The 23,941-nt window shown below is 48.7% G+C and overlaps 1 long non-coding RNA gene and 1 other non-coding gene across 2 annotated transcripts; both read left to right on the top strand.

Annotated features, from left to right (window-relative positions):
- Nucleotides 1-64: 64 nt before the first annotated feature.
- LOC106694924 lies at nucleotides 65-18,261 on the top strand. The gene is made up of 5 exons (XR_001345994.2): nucleotides 65-961; nucleotides 2,539-2,681; nucleotides 16,146-16,287; nucleotides 17,091-17,142; nucleotides 17,996-18,261. It is a non-coding gene; the product is annotated as an uncharacterized LOC106694924 (long non-coding RNA).
- Nucleotides 297-389, top strand: TRNAI-UAU. Its single transcript is given in 2 exon segments — nucleotides 297-334; nucleotides 354-389. It is a non-coding gene; the product is annotated as a tRNA-Ile (tRNA).
- Nucleotides 18,262-23,941: the final 5,680 nt, after the last annotated feature.

Genomic DNA, 23,941 nt, shown 5'->3' with positions numbered 1-23,941 from the left:
TTCAGAGCTCAGCGGCCGGACTTCTCCTCCGCACGCCCGGGGAGGCGGGCGGGCGCGCTTCTAGGCCCCCGCGGCCCGTCCGTCACGGCCCTGCCAACCGCCCCTTCATCCCCGAGAGAGAGAGACCCTCACGGCGTTCCCCGGTTTACTCTTCTGGGGGCGGCCGGGCCTGAAGGTGCGGGGGGACTCCGGCCCCGTCCCTTCCCGCCGAGCCGCCGGCCGCGAGTGCGCATGCTCCGCGGGCCCGCCGCCGCCGGTGAGCCCTCATAGAGCCATCGCGAGGCGGGCTAAGCGGAGCTCCAGTGGCGCAATCGGTTAGCGCGCGGTACTTATACAGCAGTGCTTGCAGAGCGATGCCGAGGTTGTGAGTTCGAGCCTCACCTGGAGCACGACCCTTTTGGGTGTCGGAGGGCCCCCTTTTATCCCTGCCCAGGAGAACAAGTTAGTCTCTCTTTAGCCCTCCCAGTTCCTGTCTCGGCTCCGAGCGCACGTACAGCTCAGTCGTTGGCAGGAAGCCGATCGCAATGGCGCTTCTAACCTGCTTTCCGAGCTACTTGTTCGCCCCGCGCGCCACCCAGCTGCTCGGACCCGGGTTACTTACTGCTCCCTCCTAGTTCTCCCCCTAGGCGTCTCCTTTCATGGCACCCAGTCCCGGCTACAGCCCCGGGTGTGTGGCCCGGAGGTCCCGGGGCGCAGCACCCGTGAGGGGGCCACGCCTAGGCATCGAGTTAGAAAATCCCCGGCGCCCCACTCCACGGGGCGTGCCGAGCTCTCGGCGCCGGACCAGCCCGGTTCCCGGCTGCTGCTCCTCGTCCCGGCCCGGCGCGGCGCGGTGCGCTTTGGGTGGCGCGGCCCGGGCCGGAGCCGGAGCCGGAGCGGGGGCCGGGCGACCACTCCCGGGAGTTGGGGCTGAGGCCCCGCGCGGGGGCGCAAGTGGAGCAGCCCCCCTTCCTTTTCAATAGTAATAACTGGTCATCCCCCTCGCTCCCATCTGCGGGCCCTGAGACCGCGGGCCGTCCCTACCCCCCTCCCTAGGCGGGGTTGGCGGAGTTTGGGGAGTGTGCCTGGGGCGTCCCTCTCTCCCCAGTCTGTGCCCCTTTCTCCCCGGGGTGAGTCAGGAGGGGTGGGTTCGCCGGTAAACCAGATGTTTTCTAGTGCTCTCCGAGGGGCTGGTGCCCTTCCATGCCGGGCCACAAACCCCAGGCTCAGGGTCCTGGGTGGCTTTTGGGGCAGGAAATGCCCCCCCCCCCCGCCCCCGCAGTGGCCAGCTGGCGTTTGAAGCCTGCACCAAACACTGCCCTGAGGCACAGGGGCTTGCTTGCGCTGCTGAGGGGTGGGTGTCCCAGGTCGGATGGATGCCCGTATTCCCAGGAGGTGTGGGTGAGAGGGAACAAGTTTGGTTGGGGTGAGAGGCCTCCTGGACGCGTTCTCCCCAAAGAGTGGTTTCAGCTGTTTCTATGGACGTGATGGGAGTTAAAGCTTGGGATGGAAATAGGACCTGGAGTGGTGAGAAGCTAAACCTAGAAAACGCGGAGGAAGTAGGTGGTGGTGGAGCCCCTGTTTGTCTCCTGGTCCTACTACCCCAGCCCCAGATTCAGAATGGGGAGGCCCAGGCCAACCAGTGTGAGAAAGCCCACCCGCCTCACCTGTTCCTCACCCAACCAGGGCCTTTCACAGGCTCATCCTCAGCAGGGGGCGAAATCTAGCCCAGGCCTGGAAACAAATATCTATCCATTAAAAAAAAAAAAAAAGCTTGCTTAATTTTTTAAAAAGCTTTGTTGATATATAATTCACACACCACACAAGTCACCCATTTAAAATGTACAATTAAATGGATTTTGGTATATTCACAGATATGTGCAACCATCACCGCAATTTTATTTTATATACTTTAATTCATTTATTGTATACTCTTTTTTCTGTTTGTTAAAAAATCAATTCAGCAAATATCTCTTAAACAACTACATGTTTTAGAAATTGTTTGAAGGAACATTCTGATTTCTGAAAGGCTATTTACTAGTAGTAAATACTGTGATTTAATATCAGTTGTAATTAATTAAATTATTAACTATTAAGCATTTCGTAAGGTATTTTTCTCAGACATCATCATGATCCTATATAATAAAAGGCTAATATGCAAATTGTCCACTCGACCAGGAGTTCAAACAGGGGGCAGGGCCGGCTGGCCAACCGCCCATGGCCTCTCCCCCTGCCCCCCCCCCCCAATCGCCCTCCCAACCCTGATCGGGGGCGGAACCAGCCAGACCCCACCCATGCACGAATTCGTGCACCAGGCCTCTAGTAAATATATAAAACAAGATCCAACAAAACACTGTGTTAGATTCAGCCAATCTACTTATTGCACTCATGTCACTCACACAAATCTAGGTCCATATTGTTAGCATCATCCATTAAGGCAGTAAGAATTCCTGTGCTTAGTTTGGTTACTAAATAGATATTCAATTTTTTTTTTTTAGTCCAAAATTAGATTTAACTCCACAGCTTAGGGAGTCATCAAAGCACCTTTTATTGCGCTAGTTTTTTCTTCCAGGTGATTCTGCAAATGACCAAAGAGAGCACTTAGAGCCTTATTGATCGCTGGTTTACTTCATGATCTTGCTTTCAACTTAGATGTCTTGTTTGTACCATCACCACAATTTTGGAACATTTTCATTACCTCGGTAAGAAACCCTTTAGCCACCCCCATCCCAGCCTGAAGTAATCACTAACCTAGTTCCAGTCTCCATAAATTTCCCTATGGTGGACTCTCATATAAATGGAATAATATAATACGTGGTCTTTTGTGACTGGCTTCTTTCAGTTTGCCTAACGTTTTCACGAGTCATCCGTGTTCTACCCTCTATCAGTACTTTATTTCTTTTTATGGCTGAATAATACTCCAAGGGATGGATTCTTTCCATTTTTGAACAATGGAGAAAAGGTCGGCATTTTAAAGAGAAAATTTGCTGAAAACTGCTTTTAAAAAGAGAATTAGTTTTTAAAATGTAGGAAGCATAGAAATGATCAGACTAGCCAAGTGTACGTTTCTGACCTTCAGAGGTTACTTATTGCGAGAACTGGTCGGGTACTATTGAGAGCTGAGCACAGAGCAGGTGCTCCACCTGGACAGAAATAAATGACTGAAGATCATTCTGCCCCACTCTACCCACGTTGAAACCCCTTCTGCAAAACCCCAGCTCCTATTTGAAACCTTCTGGCATCAAAATGTCATTTCTTCATGAGGCAACCCATTCCATTTTCTGTCAACTCTCATGGCTAGAACCTTCATCCTCTTCAATATAGTTTCTGTCCCTATTGGTTATTGCTGGAATGGCGGTGGTTTGGGGACCCGTTTTTCTGGTGAGGCGGGAAGGCAGGAAGACACATTAGTTGCCCTTCCTCTATTTAATCTAGAAATCCCCTGCTAGGAAATTATTGGTGGGTGACAAACAGACCACAGGCAAATTTGTAGTCTATCATCTTAATGTGCTAGTGATAGGATGTTTCAAAGTTGTAATGGGTGATAAAGATCAAGTCAAAATTATGGGAAAATGCTTTAAAAATCATCATGTCCTATACAGGTCTAAGGAGGTGATATTATTATTACCACAAGATTGGTGTGTATATAATGCATGGTAGCTTCAGTGAGGAAGATGGGTAAATATGAGATAGACAAACTTCGAGCGTAGGTTGAAGTTATAACTGATTTCTAGCAGGAGAGAAGCCTGACATAACCCAGGCTGACATTAGCTTTGTAGATGGCTTGGATGAAAACAGGCTTATTAAAACTGTATGTGATATGAAGCCAGAGGGAGAGCAAATTCAGTAGAATGTGGAGCAACAGAGAGCCAGTCCAGAGACAAATGTTTCTGACAAATGACAAGATGCAATCTGATAGAGACAATTGTCAGCCTATGTTCAGTTCAGAGTTCAGTGCGGGGAACACGCCTGGCTTGACAGCTGTTTGCGTGTAAAGGATCTGGGGATTTCAGATGTGTGCCGTCTCAGTTGTCCCAGCCTTGTGACCCAACGGCTAAGAATGTCAGCCCGTTATTAATGCATTACTGTATAATGCATGACATGGTCTGGTGTCAGGGATCACAAAACAGCAGTCTGTGGAACAAATCTAGCCTCCAGACAGGTTTTGTTTGGCTTTCTAGCACTGACTGGCCAAGTGTTCAGATTTTTTTTTTTCATTTGCCTGCAAGCTGGGAGATTTTACTGAAATGCCCAGATTTCAACTTTCTAATGAAAAATCGGACTTGGCTCTCTGGGGCCCTTATTCCCATATGGCAACATTGGCTTTCCCCTTGGGCTGGGCTTGTGCTCTTCCGTTTGCCAGCACAGAGGTGGGTGCCGGGAGCCACTGCTTCCCTCCCTCTCCCCCATAGCTTGCTTTGTGGTTTTCAACCCCTGACTCACTTCTCTCATGTTTGCCCTACAGACGCTGAGCATGTGGCTTGAGTGTGGATACAGGGAGGGGGTACTGCTGAACTCTCAGTAGGTCAGAACACAGCCTCAGGGCTGTGATCTGTATGAACACAGCCCATTTAAAATTCAACAAAACAAAGCCCAGTTCTTTATTGTGGAAAATTTCAAATGTACCCAAAAGTAGAGAAAACAATATATATATATAAAACCCCCAATGTGACCATCCATCTTGACCTTTAAGAATTGCAAATGTTGTTCATCCATCTCCTTCCCTCCCCCTGCACCATTACTGGAATATTTTAAAGGAAACCTCAGGTATGGTTTAATTTAGCTTGTAAATACTTCAGTAGTATGTATGCCCAACAAGTAACCACTTTTTTAAAAATAAAATAAAATAAAATATATTTTATTGATTTTTTTACAGAGAGGAAGGGAGAGAGATAGAGAGTTAGAAACATCGATGAGAGAGAAACATCGATCAGCTGCCTCCTGCACTCCCCCTACTGGGGATCAAACCCAAAACCCAGGCATGTGCCCGACCAGGAATCGAGCTGGCTGGGCTGATCAATCTATTTTTAAGTCTCTTTTAATGTATACCAACAGCTTCTCTTCCTACTCCCTTTTATGGTATTTATTTGTTGACCTATAGAATTTCCCACAGAATTTGACTAATTGCATCCTTAAGGCATTCTTTAATGAGTTCTTCAAACCTTCCTGTACACACACACACACACACACACCACACACACACACACACTCACTCACTCACTCACTCACTCACACACACTTAGATTCCTAAGCTTGATAATACTCAGATTCTTTTCTTTTTGCAAAATATGTTCTAGGAGGTTCTAGTTGTTCCACATTCCGTGATGTTAATTTTATTGGTGATTTCAGATATGGTCAGACAAATCCATCCTTACAAAATTCCACATTAGCTTCTAACCTAATAGTTTTAGCAGCCATTGGTGCTCTTTGTCCAGATTTATTATTTTATTCATGATTACACAATAGTGGTTTTCTAATTCTATTATTCCTTCTGAATTTATGACTGAACCATTGACTATTTAATTTTCCTAAAGCATATTTCATATAAAAAAGACTAGGTAATATTGCTTGACTCTTTTCCTTTTTCTACTAACCTTTAGAATAATGAGTTAATATCCTAATAACTCCCAAAGGAGATGAATTCGTTTTTATTTTACACCTTTTTTAAAGTTATATTTGACATACAGTGAATTGCATTAATAAAGTTGAGTAGCAATATTTGCCTGTATATCTTTGAGATAGATTCTAGATGTGGGATTGCTGGTCCAAGGGTTGGATATCTATTATATATAATATAAAATTATATATAACTATGTATATAATAATTTATATTATACCAAATATAATATAAGGTTATGTATAAAATATTATATATATATGTATATATAATTTTCCAGATGTACAAAGTCATCTTTAAAGAGGGTTTCTGATGGATTAGATACATTGGGAGCAAAAGGGCACAATCAAGGCTGCCTCCTAGGCTTTTCCCTTAAAAGGAACCCAGGTGAAGGGAGGGAAGGACCATTTTGTGGGATGGGAAAGACTAGGGGAGGAGCAGGGTTGGGAAGGGGAAAAAAATCAAGTGTTAGGCTTTGAATGAGTCATCCAAGTGGAGATGGCAAGTGTGCTCATGAGAGCACTGGTTGAAGGGCCTGGCTGACGGATGCCAGATGGGGCACACGCATGTCCTCCAGTTCCAGGACTGGCACGCAGGTAGTTAAGAAAGAGGCACTTCCCGAGGCTCTGACTTAAGGCCTAGCTCAAGGGTCCTCAAACTACGGCCCGCGGGCCACATGCAAATACAAATATTGTATTTGTTCCCGTTCTGTTTTTTTACTTCAAAATAAGATATGTGCAGTGTGCATAGGAATTTGTTCATAGTTTTTTTTTAAACTATAGTCCGGCCTTCCAACGGTCTGAGGAACAGTGAACTGGCCCCCTGTTTAAAAAGTTTGAGGACCCCTGACCTAGCTGGTCAAAGATCTCAGCTTGCAGGGGTGCCTTGAAGAGAACCCCAGACTTAGAAAAGGCCCATGAGACCCCCCCACCTCCCAGCCTGGTCCCTCTGGCCCTTGGACTCTGTCCTGCTGACTTTGGCTTAACCTGTTTCCATTTTATCTATTAGTCTTATAATGTTTAAAGTCATTTAAAAATATTTTTATTTTGTTTAAGTGGTTATTATTTTATTAACTGAATATTTACTAATTATTCTAATCTTCAATTTTTTTGTTCTGTCTTAGCCATTTCGTTCCTTTGACCACTCTTGTTAACAAGTATATTCTTTCCCTTTAAAATTCCACTATGTCCTTAGTCTTTTCATTTATTTCCTCTTAGTTTTCTTTTAACTTTTTCTCCCTGGACTGGGAGAATGAAGGCTACATTTAATGAGAAGCAGGGTCAAGAGGCTGAGAGGTCTGAAAGCATCTGAGTGTCTGATTCTAAAGACTGGCCTCTACCAATTCTCTTTCTGTGGTCTGATTGTGGGATCCAAAAGAGTACTCTTCTGCATTAGCCAGTTAGACTTGGGTTTCTGTCACTTGTGATCAAAAGGAGTCTTGACTGATGCAATTGTTTTTGTACAAAACATCACTTGACACTGATGACCAGTTTTCCAAATTCCTTACTGAGAATTCCTTTCAGAAAGAAAAGGCAGCGTCCATTTCTGGCTAAACTAAAAGTTACTGTAACTTTTCCAAGTATTAAACTGGCCTGGGGATAAAGGCAACAGATGCTCCCCTGTGCCTTTGTTCAAAGCCCAGCCGTCTCCATGAGCACATTTGCCATCGCCACTCGGAAGACTCATTCAAAGACTCATCATAAAACTTGATTTTCCCCTTCCTAAGTGAAAAGCCTAGGAGGCAGCCCTGATTGTGCCCCTTTGCTCCCAATATGGCTAATCCATCAGCAAGCCCTGTGCCTCCCTCCAGTATGTATCCTGCATCCTTGCACTTCTGCAGGTTCTGTCATCTCCTGCTTGGACTATTGCAGTAGCCTCTTAACGGATTCCTCACTTCCACTTCTTGTCTTTCTCCAGTTCCTTCTCCACACAGAATCCCAAAACGAGCTTTTAATAACACAAATCAGTTCCTGTCATTTCCTTGCTTAAAACCATTGATAGCTTTCCATTGCCTACAGAATAAAATGCAAAGGTCTACAGTGGTCCAGAAGGCCCCATGTATCTGAACTGGCCCCTTCCCATCTCTCCAACCTCAGCTCCTGTTATGCTGTCCTGGCTTCCTATACTCCAGCCACTCCAGTCTTTCTGTTCCTTATTTCTGCCTCAGAGCCTTTGCAATGGCCATTCCTTCTCCAGAAACACCTTTGCCCAAATTTTTAGGTGTGGTTGGCTTTCAACTTTCAGGGGTTTCGGCCTTTTCCCTCCTCAGAAGGAGGCCTTTGAAAGGTTGTATTGGTAGGATTTACTTCCTTTCTAAAAATTTAGTGGGGAATTTAGTGTGTATATAAGTTGTAATTGTTTATGTCCCATCATCCTATATAATAAAAGACTAATATGCAAATCGACCAAATGGCCGAACAACTGGTCGCTATAACGCACACTGACCACCAGGGGGCAGAGGCTCAACACAAGAGCTGCCCCCTGGTGGTCAGTGTGCTCCCACAGGGGGAGCTCTGCTCAGCCATAAGCCAGGCTCACAGCTGGTGAGCGCAGTGGTGGTGGCAGCGCTAAGGACCCCTCGGGGGATGTCTGCCTGCAGGGAGCAGACCTAAGCCAGCAGGCAGACATCCCCCGAGGGATCCTGGACTGGGAGAAGGTACAGGCTGGGCTGAGGGACCCCCTCCCTGCCAAGTGCATGAAGGTCGTGCACCAGCCTCAGGTTAGGACATAAATTCCAACTGTGCCAAGCCAATAGGTGTTCAACAAATATTCAATGAATGAATGGAAGAATAATAGAGGAGCAACACATGGGCACAAACTCTAAAACTGAGTAGAGAACATGGGTCCCTTTGCTGCTGGTTCACTTTGCAGGTAGACGCCTGGTGCCTGGTGTTTAGAAAGTTCTTCAAAGTCTTTCCAAGGTCACGTCACTGAGTGTGTGCGTTGCCTCGGCTGGCTTCCGGCCTAGTTGGAGAGTAGTGCCCCCACCAGAAGCCTAAGAGAAAACGCGGAGGGTGCCGGGGCAGTGACGTGGTGTTGATAAGAATCACCTGGGGATGTTATGGTGCAGCTTCCTGGGCTAATGCCCAGCGATTGTGAAGTTCTAGAGCTGGACTGCAAGGAAAGGAAAGGATAGGTGACCCCCTCATCCAGGCTGGCCTGGGACGTCACCAGTTCTAGCACTGAAGGTCCCTCACTCCCTGGAAATCCCTCAGTCCCTGGCAAACCAGGTGAGTTGGTCACCCAACCCAAGGGGTTCAGAGAGGCAAATAGTAGGATGCAGTAGCTCAGAATGGTTTCTCGGAGGAGCCGAGGTGGAAATGCTTCTCATCCTCAGCCTTGGGTTTGGCTGTCCTCTTGGCCCTGCCTTTGAGCAAGTGTAGGTCTCCCAGACAACTAGTCCAGACAAAAGGGAAAGGAAACCACGGCTCCTTGAACACGTGCAATGAGCCATCGCTGCTCCAGGGCTTTATTACCCAATCTCTTCCTCTGCAGCCTTTTTATTGCTCCCATTTTAGAGGCAGGGCACTGAGGTTGTGTAATTGTGCAGGCTCAGAGGAGACGGGAGTGACAGAGTCGACCTGACACAGAAGGCCAGGCCTTTTCTAGGTGTTTTGCTGCAGGGAAGGCCAGAGATATGGCAGGGACCTCAGCCTGACAGTTGTCCTTCAGGCCCCTGGGCTGGGGCTCTCCTGGGATCTAGGGAAGAACCCTAAGGCTAGAGAGTCAGTGAAACAGTTGAGGGAGAGGCAACCAGGAAGTTTCTTGGATTGGTTCTGGCCTGGCTGCACAGATGGCACTCTACCACAAGGTGGCGCTGTGGCTCTGCCTTAGGAGGCCCCCCTTGCACTGGATCCCATGCAGGGACCAGCCACTTAGCCTTATTTTACCAGCAGCCTGTAGGGCAACCTGGGCCTGTCCATAGCTTTCTGCCTTTCCCTGACTCTCCCAGGGCAGAGATGGGCAGGAGGCCTGGAGATGAGAAGGCTTGAGCCGGTGCAGAGTCCTAGCAGTGAGGGTGACTGCGGAGCACAGCTGTCAGGGGGAGGGCCAGGGAGGCTGTTCTGGGACTAATGGGCTCATAACAGGGGCCCAGTCCACTCCCAGCTTGTGCAGAACACTTCAGGGAAATCAGACCTGCTCCCCCAGGGTGGGTGTGGGTCCGGAGGGGCTTGGGCAGAGAAGAGGCTGCAGACTGTTTTGGCCAAGTGAAGGTCTGGGGCTGGAAAGTGGGGAGACAAAGAGGAGATGGGAGTCCTGGGTGCCCCAGGGGGAAGCGTGAGGAGAGGGCAGCGTTTGAAAGGGGGGTGCTTGGATGTGGGACAGGGAAGCAGAAAGTAGAGGCTGGGGCTGCTGGAGGCAAATTTAGTCAACTTTACTCTGTCTTTCCCTGATCTCTGGGCTGAGAGGGCTGAAGCAAAAATGCCCCTTAGGAATGCTTTTTATATTAAATTTTCATTCATCATTTATATAGAATCTATTAAAATATTTTGATTTATATTTAAAATGTCATTTTTTAAAGTTCAGTAAGCAGTACACTCACAGGTTCCAAATTCAAGGGGTTCAAAATAAGTAACCTGTTCTATTTATGATCTAAACAAACAACCAACCCAATACTCCCAACAGAGAAGCAGCAAGGACAGTAAAAGACAATTCATGGAAAAAAATGTGTTAAGGGCGTCACCCTTAGTGTTCCAAAAACTCTCCTGAGGCTGGCTTGCCTTTAATTTTGAGGTATTTTTCATGTGCAGAAGTTTCAGCGTTTATGAAACCATGTCTTTCCCTGTCTGATCTGATCTCTTCTTTGCCTGGAAGGTCATTGCTCATCCTGAGATCAGTGAAACAGTCTTTTTCTTCAGTTACCTTTTCATGGCTTCATAGTTTGCTCTCCAATGCACCTCAGAGACGTTTCCGTTAGTGATGTGATTCCAGAGGAGCCGAGCGCTGGTGTGGCTACCCGAGGGCCATGCCTTTTGAGGCCAGTCGGCCTCAGTCCTCAGCCCCAGCTCTGACCGTCTCTCCATTTGGCACTTTTCAAGGCAGGACAGGCAGGCTGAGGGGCCTCTGGAATTGGACCTTCCCATCTGGAGGAGAAGGCCTGGGCGAGCTGAGCCTACCGTGGGATCTGGGATGGGAGTGGGGCAGATTCTGGCCACTGTGTGGGTGTTCTTGTCAGCTGGTCCAAGAGGCAGGTGTCCCCAAGCAGAGGTGAGCCGAATGTGGGCAATCTGGGCAGTTCCGGAGGATGGCCTGCTCACTGGGTGGCAGGCAGAGCTGGAGCCCAGACTCCATGGCCCGGGGAACTAGGCAGGCCGGATGATGAGAACTCCTGAGCAGGGTCTGGGTGGGGTGGGCCCTCTGGAACATGGAGGAACCCAGGGAATCAGGACAGGCATTAGCCAGGTCCCCCTGGCAGCCAGACTGCCTTTGTGGCATTTTAGAAAAGGGTACCCAAGAGGCTGAAATGGCCTGTGTGGTAGTGTGTGTGTGTGTGTGTGTGTGTGTGCGTGTGAATTCTTGAGTCAACTACAGCACCATTATTACTGCCTGGTGCCTTAGTCGCCTCAGTCCCAGCAGGAGGATGTAGATGCCCCCTCCTCTCCTCATACCATCTCCCTAGATGCTGGGGATAGCCCTATCAACCTTGTTTATAAAGGGGCCCCTCTTATTTCCCAAGACACCCTAATCTGAGCACTGAGGAGACAGCGATACAGCTCTTGTCTGGGAGGCAAGAGACTAAATGTTGCCTTCAAGTGATCCCCAATCACATGGCTTCAGATAGCATCCTGCTCTTTTCTTGGGTATCAGTTTTCTCATCCACAAAATGGGATGATGATCTTGCTCCAACCAGCAAACCAGATGAGCAGGTGAAGGAATAGGTGAGGTGCTGTTTTGGGATAAAGAAAGTGAGTCATCTGAGTGTAAGAATCTGAAGTGGTTGCACCCAAGGCCTGTGGAGTACGGTTTCCCAGCTGGGCTGTCTCTTCTTGTGGTGGCATCGCCTCCCTCCCCACTCCCAGCGACACCGTGTAGGATCTTGAACCTCACTCAATTCATTTCCCACATTCTTATTTCCCGGGGGAAGGAGGGATCTCAATGGCCTCTGAGACAGTAGCCAAGACTAGGAACCTCAATGACCTGGATGGGAAGAGCCCAGCAAGAGAATTAAAATCTTGTTCTTTCCCTCAACAAAGCACAGATAAGCCAGGGGGAGGGGACCCAATGTGCATGAGCTCCACAAGGCTGAGTGAGCACTCGGCTGAACGCAAACCTTCTCCTGTTCTGCCATGACCTGTCCCACACCACCTGGAGGAGGCAATTTGGGGTCCAGAGGCCAGGACTTGTCCTCTGCTAGGGTCATCGTCTTTAGTTGGAAATACATTTCAAGGGGGGCAAAGGGGTCCTCTTGACAAGAATGAAAATTTAATTCACACTTCGATTCATCTGTGCAGAAATTTAACTCACACTTCGATTCTCCCAATCCCTACTGGGTGAGCAGTGAGAAAAACAATGAAGTGTTCAACTACATGTGAACGTCGTGAGACCCGCAGTATAGCCTGTCCTGTTAAGTGATGTTTTGTTTCTCTTGGATAAAAGTGCTCAGTTCTCAGATTGCCTTTCCAGCTTCTCCCACCAAGATGGTGCTGAGTTATTCGGGCAGACATGGGCAGCCTTTGCGACATCTGGCAGGAGCGAGGAGTTGGGATCCTGGGGTGTGGTGTCCTCGTGTTTCCAGGCAAATCCCTCATCCCAGCTGGCCATGAACTGCACTTGAAGCTGAGTTGTGTAACTCATGGTACAGTCCCTCCTGGTCTGGCCAGAGCCCTGAGATGCTCCAGCTGACCAGCTCTCTGCACCTGGGTGCTTCCTGGCTGCCTCCCACAGCGCCCCCTCCTGTCCTGCGGGTCTCCTTGCTGTGCCTGTGGCCCTGGCTGGCCTGCTGTCTCACAACCTGGCAGCCAGGCCTGTGGGAACTGCAGTTGGCTTGTGAAGCTGAGTTTCTGAGACTTCTCTGCCTTACCCGGGAGCCCTGGTGTTGGCAGCAGAGGCTGGGTGGGTTCCGTTGGAGCAGCCTGAGACGCTGTTTCCTCCCAAACTGGGGCAGAGCCCTCCCTCCCGGGCTTCCTTCCTGGAGCAAAGCCCGATCTGACTGCTTGGTTCCCCTTGTTGCTCTCCTTCAAGTCCCTTCCCATCATCCTCTGGGCAGGAAGGAGTGAACTGAAGCATGTCCTCTTCTTGCCGGGGCATCCACTGCATGAAACTCCAGGGTCACGCCCAAGGAGAGATGCAGGCATCCAGAAAACGTGCTCCCTAGAGAATAGCTGGTCTAGAGACTCTGATGCCACACAGTCCTCTTTTGCACGTCAGATGCCAAGCTTTTCTGCATTTTTTTCTTCTGCGCATTCTGCCCGAGTCAAACCTCATCCTAGTCTCTCCTCAGGCAGAAAGGGATGCCTGGGGCCCAGGGAGACGAAGGCCATGTACGCAAAAAGGCGAGAAAGAAACGCACATTCATAAAATTTCAAATATTCTTTTATGCTTGAAATGTTACCAGCATCGGATAATGGAAGCAAAGGAAACATAACAGGTCAAATGTGAAGGCTTTATCTGCAAGGGACAGTCACTATCTGGCTCCTGTTAGGCTCTGTCCTCCCAGGGAGGATAAGCAGTGAGTCAGAAACAGATGCCACTTGGCAAAAAATGGCACGCACTGCGAAAAGATGGCCCAGCCCCGGAATCCTGCCCGAGCTCCCTGGGGCCAAGGCAAGACCAGGGCTGCCATAGAAGGAAGGCAAGGCTGTGATTGGGCTCTTCTTCAGGCTCCTCGTTTGCCCTCTCCTGTTGAAAGAAAAGAGACCCAGGCGATTCCAGCTGCCTGGGAGCCTGGGAAAGGCGGTGGGTCGTGGGTATTCCCTGCCCCATTCAGTGCTGTGGTCAGGCAGGCCGTGGTGTGAGTCTTCATCTCGCTCACAGCCCACTAAGGAAGGGAGTCTCACCACACAGGGCCAACACGCCCCACTGACAGGCACTCGCCGGCACATATCTGGACACGTGCTCAGCTGTTCACATTCACGGGTGTGTCCACATGAATACCTGTAGAACTCTTAGAATAGTGCCTGGCATGGTAAACATGATATGAGTGCCAGCTGTTGTTGTCATTGGATGCACAGAAAGGTCTCCTACACCCAAACACACACAGAGAGACACAGACACTCAGATGTGTACATTCTCAAACTCAGAGACAGACAGACACCCATCAGTCTTTCCATATAAACACTTGAACCTACCCTTGTAGATGTGGGTATCCAGTCACACATAGAAATTGTAACTAACACCCACTGGAAATTTACTACACAGTAGACATTGTTCTAACACTATACAAGAGGATTAAGCAATTGAATCCTTACAACACCTTCATGAAGTATGTATTGTAATGTATCCCAATTAACGGATGGGTGAATTGAGTCACAGAGAAGTGACAGCTCAAGGTCGCAAAGCTGGTAATTGGTAAACTTGGGCAGTCTGGCCTCAGAGCCTGCACATGTAATCACCAGCTATTCTGCATCTTCTTCACAGACACCCACATCTTTCCAGTAAAATGTTGTCAGTTAAATATAAGGTCAAGATGTGACTGTAGGACCCTTTGGTCAGGCCTCAGGAAAATTGAAGGGCATGCCTTTAGACCAAGCATGTCAAACTCACGGCCGTGGGCTGCATGCAGCCCACAATGAATATTTTTGCGGCCCAGCCAATATAACAGCATGTAAAAAACATTTTAATAAAAAATTTCGTAACTTAATTTTTACAATATCCTGTTATACATAACTAGAGGCCTGGTGCACGAATTCGTGCACGGGTGGGGTCCCTCTGTGTGGCCCTGCAGGGATCGGGGCCAAAACCCGCAGTCCAATGCCACCTGCAGCTCCTACCTGCCACTCCCGCTCATCCCAGCCTCACTGTGCCTGCCGCCAGGCTCGTGCCCAATCAGTCCCCACCAAGAGAGGCTCTCACTGCCACAGCAGTGCTCACCAGCCATGAGCTCTGCTTCTGGTGCCCTCCCAAGGAGAGTGGCCTGTGGGATTGGGCTGAAACCAGTTCTCCAACATCCCCCGAGGGGTCTTGGATTGCAAGAGGGCACAGGCCAAGCTGAGGGAGCCCACCGGTGCACGATCAGGCCAAGGAGGGACCGCAGGAGGGCTCCAGGGTGTGTCTGGCCCATCTCGCTCAGTCCCGATCGGCCGGACCCCAGCAGCAAGCTAACCTATGGGTTGGAGCATCTGCCCCATGGTAGTCAGTGCATGTCACAGCGAGTGGTTGAGCAGCCTTAGCATATCATTAGCATATTACATTTTGATTGGTTCGGTTGTTCTGTCGTTTGGTCTATTTGCATATTACCCTTTTATTATATAGGATTATGAATGAACTACAATGTTCACTAATGACTGATTACTATATTCGTGTTGCATTCATTTCCCTTACGTACCTTACGTGCCTTACGCTCAGGTGCACCATTTCTCTCCACTAATACCAGCATCGAATATCTTAGCAGCCGATTGCCACGCCATTAGTCTTGGACTGACCTTTTTGGTGTGCGCAACAGGAAATATTTCGCTTTCGGAGAACAAGAAAAATAGGTTTATTTGCATTACGCTTATCAATTTGTGCAGTTATTCAGTGTCTGGTAAGTTAATGTTCAAGAAAAAATACTAATTTTTATTAAAATGTTCTATTATTTTATGTTAACGATTACTCATTTATTGCAGCTCTTTGTATTCAGCATGTCTCTATCGAAAACAAGTGGTAGTGAAAATAAACGAAAAATTGCTGACGAACATCGAAATTTCCAAGAAAAGTGGGAATTGGAGTATTTTTGCTGTGAAGTAAAAAAATAAAATAATTTGCTTGATATGTAATAATGCTATTAGTGTACCAAAGTTATACATTGAGAATTGAAGCTTTTGTGTTTTTTTTGGACCCACATAAAATTAAACCTTGTTTATTTGGCCCGTGCTTTGAGTTTGACATGCTTGCTTTAGACCCTTTGGATAGACACAGGGCTTCTAAGAAGGTTAAGGGCATACTTCCTAGATCTTCCCTGCTGGACAACAGGACTAAGAATCCCACAGATGGGAAGGGCCTTTCTGGAACAAATGCAGGTGCGACTTTTGTCTATGGAGTAGATTATAATATGACATATTAGAAACCCACATGTTTTTAACAGAATTATATCAGCTTGGGTTAAGAGAATTCAAAATGAAAAGAGACCTATTTTATGGGCAGGAAGCAGGCTGAGAAGTCTCTTTGGTTGCTAATACTGACCCTTTCATCTGGAAAAGGAAGGGTAACTCAGAGTCTGAAGCCAAGAGCCATGGACAACCACTCCCAGAGAGCAGGACCAGGTCCCCAGGAAGGAACTGGCATGCTTTTAGAATTGCTCTGCACACTTTTTTCTTCCGTTTTGAGTGGGAATATCTGCTGTTATCCGGTGCCTACCTCCTTGTTGTGTGTTGGGTTTGGGGGGAAGTTAACTGATCTCTTGAATTCCCAGATCTTTAGATCTAGTGGAACGATTCTCCAAGGGACCACACCTGAGGGGCCTCCTCTGCACCAGATCTGATTTAGATGTCGAGGTCCTGGATTCGGAGCCGAAGCCTGGTGACTTTGCAGATGGACTTTGGGGGTCTTGGAGGGTAAGTGTATTTTTGAATGTGTGAGGGTTGTGATTCACTGGGTACCAGCAGGCAGACAGTGGTAGCTAGTCTTCAAAGCTAGCACCCAGAGAACCACATCTCCTGGTATTCATGGCCTTGAACCCTGCTGTCCTTGTGACTTACTTTTGGCCAATAGAAAGCAGTGACAGTGATGCTTCATGATTTCTGAGGACAGGTCCTAGGGAGCCTTTTGGCTTCTGCCTGGGTCTTAGAATGCTCACTTTGGGATGGGCCAGCCAGCATGTGAGCAGTCTGATTTCTCAGCATGAGACTGCCGTGCTATGTGGGAGCCAAGCTAGCCATGTGGAAAGGTCACCTGGAGAAAACAATATGGTCAGCCAGACTACATGTGTTCCAGCCATCCCAGCTGAGGCCCCAGCCAGATGAACCTGCATTTGACTCTAGACCTCACCCCTATTGTACCTCAGGTTTTGAAAATTTAATGAAATCTCATTATTTTTCTGAAAATGTCATTCACAGTTCTATCACTGTTCCATGTCTAATCGCCAATGTAAAGAATTGGCATCATACCTCATGCATGTTACATCTTGACCTGCATTTGCGCAAACGTAGGAGAATTATGAATTATTTATATTGGAAAATGTTCCTTAGCTGCCACGTGCAACTGTAGCAAATGCTGTGCTTATCTGCGAGTACCTCTGGAACCACTAAGAGAAGCAAGACGATTCATGCTTGCCACTGTTGGGACATGTTAGTTCCATTGCATTCTTGCTGTCTGAGAGGAAGGATTTGATCAATTAATCTCTTTTCTCTTCCCTCAGTGCTTCCACCATCCAATCCCTCCCACACTCCAGAGCAAGGCCCATCTCTGAGGTCAGTAGCAGCATGACCCATGCGTTCTGACAGCATTCAGACACAGTCTCCTTTCGATTCAAGGACAGAACACCAAGGATGTGGAGGAGCATTCCCTAGGGCCTGGATGGTGTTACACATCTGAGTGGATGTCCAGAGTTAGTGATCATAGTGTGCTAGTGCTGAGTGCTGGATCCCCAGGGACAGAGGGATCCACGTGTTCTTTAACTGTGCAGCGCATGTGTGTGCAATGTGGGCCTTCTGAAGTGTGGGCCTCAGAGCTGAGTGTAGTTCCCGGGAAGGAACTTGGTGGGGCCCCTCTTGCCTACCTCTCAGGGCATTACTGCTTCCTGGTGCCTGGTACCGGCCTGGCCAAGGCCTCTTGTGCCTCTTTCCTGAAGGTCAGTGGAAGTCGGCCCCTTGGAAGATTCATTCTCACTCTGATTTAGTTCTTTGGTTTGCAGCACATTTCATGGTCAGTTATTAGCCTGGTGTAGCAATTGAGTCATTGTCAGCTGCACGTGACTGGCCAATGCAGAGAGCAAAAAACCCATACAGGGATCCCCTAGTTTTCAAAAGTTTGTGTTATACACTTTGCTTTTACGAAAGATCTGTGTTAGTACCTGTTTTCTTTAAATAATTTTTCGATTACAGTTGATGTACAATATTATATTCACTTCAGGTATACTACAACCCAGGGACTAGACATTTTTATATCTTACCAAGTGATCACCCTGATAAATCTAGTACCCATCTGACACCATACATAGTTATTACTGGTTAGTACCTGTTTTTGATAACCAAAAGAAATTTGAAGGGGATTTTTGCTTTCATGAAAAAAGGCGAAAAGCATTTAACTTTTGTTTTGCAACAGGCATTAAAGGGGCAGCGCCCACCCGGAGCAGCAAGAGTGGCCCCACCGAATTCGTTACGGGGGAACTACACTCAGCATCTCGGCGTCGAGCCCCGCGTAGCTTTAAACTGTGTCTCGATTTATTTTGCGCACATCCCTTAACAAGATGTGTCCTAAGATATCAGAAAAGCCAAAGAGCTCATAAGGGTATAATGAATGTCCAGTATAAAACTGGACATAAGTGTTTTCATCGTGGGGGGTGAAATAAAGACATAAGTTAGTGGTAATTGCTTCGCATCCTGCCATTTCAGCTTAGGAAAGACTTCATAGGAGCACTGCTTTTGGATGGTGGTGCGGGGGGGGGGGGGGGGGGCGGGAAAGCTGTATTGGGCGCCACAACTGGAAAGTCCAAGGGCAGAGATATAGGGCTCAAACTGTTTTAGGGGTGAGGGTTGGGGAGTCCTGGGATGGACAGATGGCCCACCAGGACTTCTAGAGTTGGGGTGGGGGGAAGAGTGCGTGGTTCCTTAAGGAAGGGAGGGAGCCAGAAGGAAGCCCGCCCTCCACACCCGGTTAAAACCTTTTGCGAAATTCAGTTACTTAGTCTATTGTGCTGGGCACCTGGGCCGGATTTCTCAAGCAGCCCAGCTGGTAGGCACTATCTTCCTGAACCTGTTGCTGCCTGAGCAGATTTTGCACCCACTCCTGTTTCAAAGCTTGCAGTCCCTCGCCAAGCCCCTGGTGCAGGTGTGACCTGCCACCTGCAGAGCAGAAATGTGGGTGAACCCTGGGCCCCGTGAAGGTGGGAGGCTTTCCAGGTGTGGATCACCATTTCTTCAGGTCTCCCCTAGAATCGTAGAAGTCTGTACAATGAACACCGAAGACATCACTTCTGCCAGGGAGCGAGGAGAGCCATTTCCCCACCCCCACTCCCAGCTCTCCTGACAGGCTGGCCGTGGGTGGAGACCCCTGTGGTTGGCCCATCGTAACATTTCACTTCACACAGCTACTCCTTCACCGGCAGGTTGGACAGATTACCCTCCCAGAGATCCCACAGGGGCCCTCCCTGCATTCCCTTTCCACTGACCCTCCCAGCGGAATGGCGCTGCTGCTCCTTCCTCCTACTCCCCTCATCAGCCCAGAGTCCCCAGTGTTTCATGACACACATTCCCAGGGCGTTTTAGAGTTGGCTGGAAACTAACCATATGAGGAAAGCAGGGAGGTCTGGACAATATGTCCTCAAGGTTGCTTGCCCAAGCTCCGGGAGGCCTGCTGCCCGCCAGCAGTGCATCTATGGATGTGTGGGGGCCACACCTTGAACCAAGACACTCGCGATGGGCCGGGAGTCCTCCTGGGGGCTCAACCCCCTGCTCTGCTCTGAGTGATGCTTCCTCCCACTTTCTTCTCTGTCTCTCCCTCTCCTTTTCTTCCTTTTTCCTCCTTAGATCTCTCTATTTCTCTCTCCCCTCCTGTGCTCTCTCTCCCCAACCTAAATGAGGTCAATTAAACAAACCTTGGTAGATACACACTAGGAACATATAAGCCAGATCACGTTTTTAAGAATGTTCATTGACATGAAACTCCCTGTGATATGTTGTGGAGGAAAGAGAGCTCATAAGGCATCGTAGGCAGTATGAGCTCTAACCTTTCCCCACAAAAAAAAAAAAAAAGACAACGCAAATCACACAACACAGAGTCATGTATATAACACTGTAGTGCCCAATTCCTTTCAACTATGCTCTTTGGGGTCTAGGCCTGAGTCCCTGGGTCAAGGCCCTTTGAAGACCCAAAGAATGGCGGATCCAGCCAGAGCCAGGAATGCATTTCAAAGGCTGCCCATCCCCCCTGGCCTTGCCCCACAAGGGTGTTTGTCACTTCCTTCCCTTGGGAGCATCCGGAGGGCCTGGCCAAGGGGAGAGATGAAGGCAGAACTGTTGGATCAAAGTCCAAGCACCTAATACAGGCACCTCCGGGTCCCACCTAAGGACACGATAATATGCGTTTATTCACACACAAACAGAGAGCAGTGGGCTGGCCTGCCATAAACCGTCTCTTATTACAAAGCCAGAATCTTTTCCATCTGTGTTTAAGCTTCAGCCTATGAAATAATGTCTATAAAAATAAGATTGGAAACGAAAATATTGAAAGCAATAAATTATGGCTACACTGTGTTCCCTCCTGAGGGATGTCCTGGCCAAAGAGCCTTCAATATTTTTATCTAGGGCTGTGCTTTGTAGTATTTCCTCATAAAGCATTCCATTTGCTGACGGGAAGAAGGGGCCGAGACGGCGGAGATTTATTCAATAGAGCTATGGTGCTTGGCTGTCGGTACCTGCCTGGCATTTTAATTTCTCTTCCAAAGCAGCACAGCTCTGCTTGTGGTGGGACTGCACAGTGAAAGCCAAGAGTGGGGCTTTGGGGAGGCGGGGGAGAGACTTGTTGGCCAGTTTCCTCCACGACACTGTCTCCCTCCTCACAAACCCCCCACCACATCCCCACCCCTATCATGGCCATGAATCCAGACACCATCAACAAATTCCTTCATCGATTCAACACACCTACCATTTCCCAGGCAGGGGCTAGGGCTTGGGAGGGAGGGAAACCTGAAAGATTAGTATGGCACAGATCTGAGAGCTAATAGGCCAGATAAAGAAATAACTTAGAACAAGAAGGGAAGTCGGCAACAAGATACTGAAAAGTTCACCCAGAGTTCAAAGGAGAGAATGACGAGATGGCTTTTGAATTGAGTCTGAAAGGATGGGCTGGATCTGGACCTGCAGAACTGGAAGGAAAAGGCCTTCTCAGAAGAGAAATTGATGGTAAGAGAACATGCAAAATTGTGACACATGGAGTGAGTCCAGTTGGGCTGGACCATTAGGTTCATGAGGGGCAGAGTGGGAAATCTGGTTGAAGGGTGGGTGAGGCTAGATCAAGAAATATGACAGCCCTGACCGGTTTGGTTCAGTGGATAGAGCATCAGCTTGAGGACTGAAGGTTCCTGGGTTCGATTCTGGTCAAGGGCATGTACCTTGGTTGCGGGCACATTCCCAGTAGGGGGTGTGCAGGAGGCAACTGATAGATGTTTCTCTCTCATCGATGTTTCTAACTCTCTAACCCTCTCCCTTCCTCTCTGTAAAAAATCAATAATAATAATAAAAGAATAAAAGTAGTATTTACCATTAAAAAAAAATATGACGGACAAAGGACAAGGCCACTCAGTCTAGGGCTTTTGATATGGTGGAAAGGGGAGGACCAATGGGTAGTTAATTGAGCTGAGGGAGGACGGAGCTGGCTTTGAAGCTAATCACGGTAATGTGATCTGGGGCCAGAGAACATTGTCTTTCTCTCCATATTCCCTTTCCTGAAAGGGACCCAACTCTTCCCTTCTCTTAGCTGCCTCAAAAATTCAACAAAAATGTTGAGCGTTAGCCATTTGCTTGAAATCCTAACCACTTCATACTTTGTCCCTTTCCTTAAACATTTGTGATGGGGAGGAGGGAGAGGGATGAGAATGAAGCACACACGGCCATTAACTATTTTTCATACCTTCTACAGAGTGGATGTTATGTGGGAGAGGTGTGCAGGATGAGGGTACCAGTGCTGGCTGGGTTGGCAGGTGCCACAGAAAGAGAGAGGACAGACTGTGTCAGTTCACACCATCTGTTTTGCCCTTCTTTCTGGGATCAACTAGACAACGTGTTTCTGGAAGGTTCGACTCAGAGGAGAGAACCCCAGGACCAAGGCAAGGGCATCTCCAAGAACCAATGGGAGGAAGCCTAGGCTCCTCGTGCCTTGGATGGATGGACAAGGCTGGTACTGCCTTCTGTGGCCTTTGTCCTTGGAGTGAGGGTGGTGCTGCCCTCATGCCATGTTCCCACTGGAGCTGTATCCAAGGAGGCATTTCCAAGCTCTTTTTAAATTCCTCACTTGGCTTTCCTTAGTAACCAGCCCCCATTGCAAGGACATATCTTATTCTCTCCTATTCTTCTATTCTGTGCAGAGGGAGGAAAGTCGACCAGTTGTCCCACTGGGGCTGGGCTCCGATTCCCCTTCTCTGGCAGTCATTCTGGATGGAGCTTGGATCTCTCCCTCCGTCCCACAGCTCACAGAGCTTGAGTCCAAGGAGTTGGGACTATGGGAGAAAAGGCGCCTGTGACCTTCCCCCCCACGCGGTATTCTCAGGGGACAGGGAGAGGGGTCTCCCAGGCCGAGCGGCAGCAGGGCCAGCATTTGTGGTAGGCGGTGTTTATGCGAGCGCACAAATGTTTATGCGAGATTGCCAAGAGGTTATTTATGAGTCCCCCGGCCCTTCCCCAATAAAAGCTGTTCCCTCGATGTTCTGACAGGCCCCGCATCTGTAACTAATGTGTCACTCGCTCAGCTAATGCAGCTCACTTGTGTTTATTTTTGCTCAAAAGCAATTTATCCAGCCGCTCTGAAAAAAACAGCCCTGTCAGGAGCCTTCTTTGGAGCCAAGTGTTTTTTCTCAAAAGAGACTCCAAATGGCTCGCAGCGCAGGGCAGGCTTCTGGCCTGTGTGCCTGACCGTGTCCGTGGGTCTGTCCCGCGTGTGAGAACCTGCAGGGTGTCTGGCGTGGGCCCTTGCTTTGTCTCTGAGTGTATGGATGTGTGTCTCTGTGCCTGTTGCCTGGGACTGGGTGGGTTTGAGTGCCTCACAATCTAGGAGTTCTGCCTGGGTGTGTTTGGGTTACTTTTTCAAAAGGTATTGGGGGTGGGGCTGGATCTAACTTTGCATTCCTTCTGGTAGAGATAAATCAAAGTTGGGAAAGTAGGCGGTTGGCAGTTTAAGGGCCTGGAGGAGGATGTTTGAGGAAGGAGGGGAGAAGGGCGAAGGTTAAAAGGGGGGATGATTGGCTTTAGGGCAAAAGGAGCATTAGCCCTGGCCGGGCTAGGACTGTGACTATAAAACTGCGGAGGAAGGCTGCCCACACGGCCTCCCTTCCTGCGGTTGTTAATTTCATCACTCCCACTCTGTTTTGCTTCAGAATTGGCAGTAAACCTTTGGAGTGAAAAGGATGCTCTGTGGGCTTGTTTTGGGATGCTATAAGAAAGGAGGGAGCCAGAGAAGTTATTTCCTGCTGCACAACCAGATTTCTGGGGAAAGGAACCAAGCAGCGGGGTAGGGGGAAGAGGAAGGGGGCGTGGGGCTGTGCCAGTGACCAGCGTGCCAAGAGTCAGGCTCAGTGCTTGGGGTCTGCCAGAAAGAAAAAGAGGCACTAATTTGGGGAGGGGAAGGGCCTGGTGATCTCTGTGGTCCTCAGTCTCATCCCATAGATGGTGCCTCTGACCCTGGCCAGTCAGTGAACCAATCTGGACTGGGCAGGAGAGTCCAGAAGGCTCCAGCAGACCCCTTCCACTGCTGGAAAAGCTCCCGTGCCGGCCACCTGGCATAGAGGGGATGGCTCTGGTGGCAGATGTCGTTGATGTCATACCTAAACGGCCCAGTAGTCGTAACCGCGTTTTAGGACCGTGGTTCCTAAGCCACACATCGAGGGACCTTGGCACTCATTAGCTAAAGCAAGCTGTCTTCTCACAGCTCACAGCAAACCTTGGCTGCCTCGTCCCAATTTGCAGGAAATTAAGTTAACAGTTTGAAATGGTTCCACCTTGCGTTTTCCTCCAACAACATTTCATTAAACCTTTGGTGTCTGCCGCGTGATAAGCCGGTCAATATTTGTGTAAACGTAGACAAATAGACCATTGTGCGTTGCCCGAACACTTGTTTTTTATGGACCTGCGCTGTTCCGATGGTGATTTTGTTTGGCATCCCTGGTCTGGCCGTGCGGAGGGGAGTCAGGAGGATCTGCCTGTCCGGCTCACGGTTTCCCAGGCCAGGTAACACTCATGGTCACTCCTTTGTCTCCCGGTGACCTGAGTGAGTTTGACTTAGGGGCCTGCTTTTCTTTTTGGCTGGGGTGTGTGCCTATAGGTAGGAGGAGGGTGAGGA

This window comes from Myotis lucifugus, unplaced genomic scaffold, assembly GCF_000147115.1.
Source record: "Myotis lucifugus unplaced genomic scaffold, Myoluc2.0 scaffold_6, whole genome shotgun sequence".
Taxonomy (NCBI): Eukaryota; Metazoa; Chordata; class Mammalia; order Chiroptera; family Vespertilionidae; genus Myotis; species Myotis lucifugus.
Note: the sequence above shows the minus strand (reverse complement) of the source record. Positions and strands in the feature narration are given on the sequence as shown.